This window comes from Pan troglodytes, chromosome 8 (assembly GCF_028858775.2).
Source record: "Pan troglodytes isolate AG18354 chromosome 8, NHGRI_mPanTro3-v2.0_pri, whole genome shotgun sequence".
NCBI lineage: Eukaryota > Metazoa > Chordata > Mammalia > Primates > Hominidae > Pan > Pan troglodytes.
In genome coordinates, this window is record NC_072406.2 from 93,875,299 (window position 1) to 93,882,138 (window position 6,840).

A 6,840-nucleotide genomic window follows, 5' to 3' on the forward strand; every position below is an offset into this window, starting at 1 on the left:
AGGGTCTTAATAGGAAAAGTCAACTCATACAAAAAATAAAAATAAAAAAGGGTTTTTTTTTAAATTGATGTCCACAACATTTTGATTATCTCTAATAGGGCCAAATTATTTAATTTGCAAAGAAGTTTTAGTAAATAACAAGTCTTTGTCTGTATAACTAATATAAAAAACTTATCTCCTGTTTTAAAAATGAGCCAACGGATTTAGAAAGGTTCATAGTTATAGAATCATTAAGTCTGTCCTTCCATTTCTTCCAAGTATCCATTACTCTTACTCTTCTTCTATAGATAAGGGCTTAGAAGCCAGAAGGTATATTAAGAAAGCTGTTGAAATAATTTAAGTTAAAAATAAAAGGAACCTAAAGCATTTGGCAGCAATGAGACTGTAGAAGAGGGGAGAGAATAAGAATGTTTACGGAGTAGAATCAATAGAATTCCATAAGAGAATACAGGAAACCCATGAGGGAAACAGACCTCTAGACTGAAGGATTAAAGACTTTCTCACTTACTTAGATGCTACTTGTTCATCATGTAACTTAAATGACAACCTGCCTTTTAGCGACTGTCAGGCACCTACTGATAGAGAAGCATGGAAGGGAAGTTCTGGGAAGGGAAGGGTGTGGTCCCTTTAAATAATAGACAAGGAGGACGGGAAGTGTGGGGAAGGGAAGGACATGGTCCCTGGCCCAGGGATCCACTCCCAGCTTGTGCCCACAGACCTACATGAGAACAGGCACACCTCCCTTTGCACCCAACTGTTGCATTTCCCAAGTCCATCCTGGCCTGCCATGCCCCCATCCTGTGCCTATAAAAACCCCAAGACACTAGCAGGCAGACACACAAGCAGCTAGACATCAAAAGAAACACATGGAAGAAGGCACAAGCAGCTGGATGTTGAGAGCCATCAAGGGGAGCACTCCTGTGGAAGAGCACACGATGGATGCTGGCATGCTGGCAGGCCATCAACTGGGGAACAAGGTGGAGTTTGGCCGGGGCAGTTGGAGGAGAGCCTGGGCCGCTGAGGAGCCCAACTCCAGGGAAAAACCATCTCCCTTCTCCTACCCCATCTGCTGAGAACTACTTCCACACATTAAAACTTTGCACTCATTCTCCAAGCCCACGTGTGATCTGATTCTCATGATACACCCCAGATACCGAAAGCCCTCTGTCCTTGTGACAAGGCAGTGGTCTAATTGAGCTGACTAACACAAGATGCCTAAGGACGGCTAAACTAAAAGAGCACCCTGTAACATATGCTCACTGGGGCTTCAGCTGTAAACATTCACCCCTAGACACTGCCATGGGGTTGGAGCCCCACAGCCTGCCCATCTGTAGGCTCCCCTAGAGGTTTGAGCAGTGGGGCACTGAAGAAGCGAGCCACACCCCCATCACACACCCTGCGAGGGGGGTGAGGGAACGTTCCCTGTTTCACTACTTGTAGTCAGCAGTTACATCCTGTGGAAATGTCCATAGCAGAAAGGATCTCAGCCACTGAGTAAAAATTTGGCAATTACTTAAAATGACTAATTTATTTATTCATTGGAAAATATGAAAAGACCATTTAACTCTCCAGGAACTTGAAAAAAAATGATGTTAGGGAAGTTCTAGGATGACTGAGCAACACCTTTCAGCCTCATGGAAAGAAAAGGAATAGAGAAAACCAGTAAGATAATCAAATAAAAATATTAATTAATGTCAGCAGAGATTTCTAACATAGCATCTATTTGATAATAAGATAAGGCTATACAGAAAGAGAAAACACAAATTAGAAAAGGTTTTTGACATTTGTAAAAAGAAAACAAAATGTCAGGACCTTCCGAATTTATTATGCCAAGGGGAAAAGTTAAGCCCTGGAAACTGACTCATGTAACACTGTGGTTTTTCTTCTCTGGTGCATGATCACAGCTCCCTAACCTTTGTGTTGAGATGTTATCCATTAACTGAATTCCCTGTTCTTTATTCAAACCTAGACTAAATGACATTGAGATAGAGAACCTTGTGATTGTTATCTCTTTACAATAGAATGCCAGGCAACCCTTTAGAGTGTAATCAATAATAGCCAGCCAAATCTTGTAACTGTATGTTATCCTTTGTACGAAAAATGCAATTCTGTTTAGCAACTCTGTTTTGCCCGTATAAACAATCTTCATTTTTCCCCATGCAGGGAGCACTGATCATTCTTTTGTGCAGATTTGCTCCTTGGCTGGCTACCCTCATACTTTGAACTTGAATAAACTCTTAACTGGAACTTGAGCCTTTTGATGATTTTAGGTAAACATGTTAAAAATACAAAAATTAAAAAGTCCGCTTAGATTCTGCACTCCTGGTAATACTGGGAGCAAGGCATTTCTGACCCTAATTCCTGGAGGAAATGAAAATTTAAAAAAAAAAAAACTTTGAAAGAAATTGGCTTTACATTCTGGAAAAAGTTAAAAGACAGAGATAAGTGGCTAGGCCAACTTCCAGGGAAGCACAGGAATCCAGAGGTGAATGTAGCACTTACATACAAAGCCTATTTTGCCCCTTAGGCATTTGCTTATGTTGCAAACTTGTAGCATTTTGGTTCTGATAGACTCACAGACCGAGTGGTAAAAAATCCAGGCTCAGGAAGGCAGGCATATAAAATAAGACACTCCCACATTCTCACCTGAATGAGAGCCTATGATCCCACTGTCAAGATAATGCAGTATCAATACCAAAGGGATGAAAGAACCCTGGGAAATATTCCTGATACATTTTATTGATGAGCTAACTCTACACAAATTTGCAGCTCAGGTTTGCATTATTTTTCTAGGACAATGACGGTAAATAAAAATGAATAAAACAGCTGGCAAGGGAAGAAGACACACCGTAAGTGAGAACTAGGAAAAAAGACCAAGATAGTCATCAGATATCGAAGTGTCCAAACATAAATTATGACATAATGATTCTTGCCATTAAAAATAATACAAGAAAAATGTAAAAATGTCAAGAATCAGAAAAATAGAAAATGAATTATCAGATTTAATAAAGAAAATGAAATACCTAGAAACAACAACAAAAATGTAATAAATAGAATTATAAGCTAATAGATAGCATTAGCTATTCTATTTCTATAATTAATAATAATATTGGAGTTCTCAGGGTGGTTCCAAGATAGCCAAATAGGAATAGCTCCAGTCTACAGCCCCCAGCGTGAGCGATGCAGAAGGCGGGTGATTTCTGCATTTCCAACAGAGGTACTGGGTTCATCTCACTGGGGCTTGTTGGACTGTGGGGGCAGGACAGTGAGTGCAGCACACCAAGCATGAACCGAAGCAGGGTGAGACATCACCTCATGTGGGAAGCACAAGGGGTCAGGGAATTCCCTTTCCTAGCAAAGAGAAGGGGTGACAGATGGCACCTGGAAAATCGGGTCACTCCCACCCTACTACTGTGCTTTTCCAATGGTCTTAGCAAATGGCACACCAGGAGATTATATCCCCCACCCGGCTCGGAGGGTCCCACGCCCACAGAGCCTCACTCATTGCTAGCACAGCAGTCTGAGATCGATCTGCAAGGCAGCAGCGAGGCTGGGGGAGGGGCACCCGCCATTGCTGAGGCTTGAGAAGGTAAACAAAGTAGCCAGGGAGCTCGAACTGTGTGCAGCCCACCTCATCTCAAGGGGGCCTGTCTGCCTTTGTAGACTCCACCTCTGGGGGCAGGGCATAGCTGAACAAAAGGCAGCAGAAACCTCTGCAGACTTAAATGTCCCTGTCTGACAGCTTTGAAGTGAGTAATGGTTCTCCCAGCACGGAGTTTGAGATCTGAGAATGGACAGACTGCCCCCTCAAGTGGGTCCCTGACCCCCAAGTAGCCTACCTGGGAGGCAGCCTCCAGTAGGGGCAGACTGAAACCTAACACAGCAGGGTACCCCTCTGAGACGAAGCTTCCAGAGAAACGATCAGGCAGCAGCATTTGCTGTTCAGCAATATTCACTGTTCTGCACCCTCCATTGCTAATACCCAGGCAAACAGGGTCTGGAGTGGACCTCCAGCAAACTCCAACAGACCTGCAGCTGAGGGTCCTGACTGTTAGAAGGAAAACTAACAAAAAGAAAGGACATCCATACCATAACCCCATCTGTACGTCACCATCTTCAAAGACCAAAGGTAGATAAAACCACAAAGATGGGGAAAAAACAGAGCAGAAAAGCTGAAAATTCTAAAAATCAGAGTGCCTCTCCCCCTCCAAAGGAACGCAGCTCCTCACCAGCAACGGAACGAAGCTAAATGTAGAATAGGACTTTGAGAAGTTGAGAGAGGAAGGCTTCAGAAGATCATATTTCTCTGAGCTAAAGGAGGAAGTTTGAACCCATTGCAAAGAAGCTAAAACCCTTGAAAAAAGATTAGATGAATGGCTAACTAGAATAACCAATGTAGAGAGGCCTTAATAACCTGATGGAGCTGAAAAACATGGCACGAGAACTACATGACGAATGCACAAGCTTCAGTAGCTGATTCAATGAACTGGAAGAAACAGTATCACTGATTGAAGATCAAATGAATGAAATGAAGCAAGGAGAGAAGTTTAGAGAAAAAAGAGTAAAAAGAAATGAACAAAGCCTCCAAGAAATATGGGACTATGTGAAAAGACCAAATCTACGTCTGATTGGTGTACCTGAAAGTGACAGGGAGAATGGAACCAAGTTGGAAAACACTCTGCAGGATATTATCCAGGAGAACCCCAACCTAGCAAGGCAGGCCAACATTCAAATTCAGGAAATACAGAGAATGCCACAAAGATACTCCTCGAGAAGAGCAACTCCAAGACACATAATTGTCAGATTCATCAAAGTTGAAATGAAGGAAAAAATGTTGAGGGCAGCCAGAGAGAAAGGTCGGGTTACCCTCAAAGGGAAGCCCATCAGACTAACAGCGGATCTCTCAGCAGAAACTCTACAAGCCAGAAGAGAGTGGGGCCAATATTCAACATTCTTAAAGAAAAGAATTTTCAACCCGGAATTTCATGTCCAGCCAAACTAAGCTTCATAAGTGAAAGAGAAATAAAATCCTTTACAGACAAGCAAATGCTGAGAGATTTTGTCACCACCAGGCCTGCCCTAAAAGAGCTCCTGAAGGAAGCACTAAACATGGAAAGGAACAACCGGTACCAGCGACTGCAAAATCATGCCAAATTGTAAAGACCATTGAGACTAGGAAGAAACTGCATCAACTAATGAGCAAAATTACTAGCTAACATCATAATGACAGGATCAAATTCACACATAACAATATTAACTTTAAATGTAAATGGGCTAAATACTTCAATGAAAACACACAGACTGGCAAATTGGATAAACATTCAAGACCCATCAGTGTGCTGTATTCAGGAAACACATCTCTCATGCACAGACACACATAGGCTCAAAATAAAGGGATGGAGGAAGATCTACCAAGAAAATGGAAAACAAAAAAAAGTCAGGGGTTGCAATCCTAGTCTCTGATAAAACACACTTTAAACCAACAAAGATCAAAAGAGACAAAGAAGGCCATTACATAATGGTAAAGGGATCAATTCAACAAGAAGAGCTAACTATCCTAAACATATATGCACCCAATACAGGAGCACCCAGATTCATAAAGCAAGTCCTTAGAGACCTACAAAGAGACTTAGACTCCCACACAATAATAATGGGAGACTTTAAAACCCCACTGTCAACATTAAACAGATCAATGAGACAGAAAGTTAACAAGGATATCCAGGAATTGAACTCAGCTCTGCACCAAGCATACCTAACAGACATCTACAGAATTCTCCACCCCAAATCAACAGAATAGATATTCTTCTCAGCACCACATCACACTTATTCCAAAATGGACCACATACTTGGAAGTAAAGTACTCCTCAGGAAATGTAAAAGAACAGAAATTATAACAAAATGTCTCTCAGACCACAGTGCAATCAATCTAGAACTCAGGATTAAGAAACTCACTCAAAACTCTCAACTACATGGAAACTGAACAACCTGCTCCTGAATGACTACTGGTTACATAACGAAATGAAGGCAGAAATAAAGATGTTCTTTGAAACCAATGAGAACAAAGGCACACATACCAGAATCTCTGGGACACATGTAAATCAGTGTATAGAGGGACATTTATAGCACTAAATGCCCACAAGAGAAAGCAGGAAAGATCTAAAATGACACCCTAACCTCACAATTAAAAGAACTAGGGAAGCAAGAGCAAACACATTCAAAAGCTAGCAGAAGGCAAGAAATAACTAAGATCAGAGCAGGGCTGAAGGAGATAGAGACACAGAAAACTCTTCAAAAAATCAATGAATCCAGGAGCTGGTTTTCTGAAAAGATCAACAAAATTGAAAGACCACTAGCAAGACTAATAAAGAAGAAAAGAGGGAAGAATCAAATAGACGCAATCAAAAATGATAAAGAAATACAAACTACCATCAGAGAATACTATAAACACCTCTATGCAAATAAACTAGAAAATCTAGAAGAAATGGATAAATTCCTGGACACATACATATCCCCAAGACTAAACCAGGAAGAAGTTGAATCCCTGAATAGACAAATAAGAGGCTCTGAAATTGAGGCAATAATTAATAGCCTACCAACCAAAAAAAGTCCAGGACCAGACGGATTCACAGCCGAATTCTACCAGAGGTACAAGGAGGAACTGGTACCATTCCTTCTGAAACTATTCCAATGAATAGAAAAAGAGAGAATCCTCTCTAACTCATTTTATGAGGGCGGCATCACCCTGATACCAAAGCCTGACAGAGACACAACAAGAAAAGAGAATTTTAGATCAATATCCCTGATGAACATTGATGCAAAAATCCTCAATAAAATTCTGGC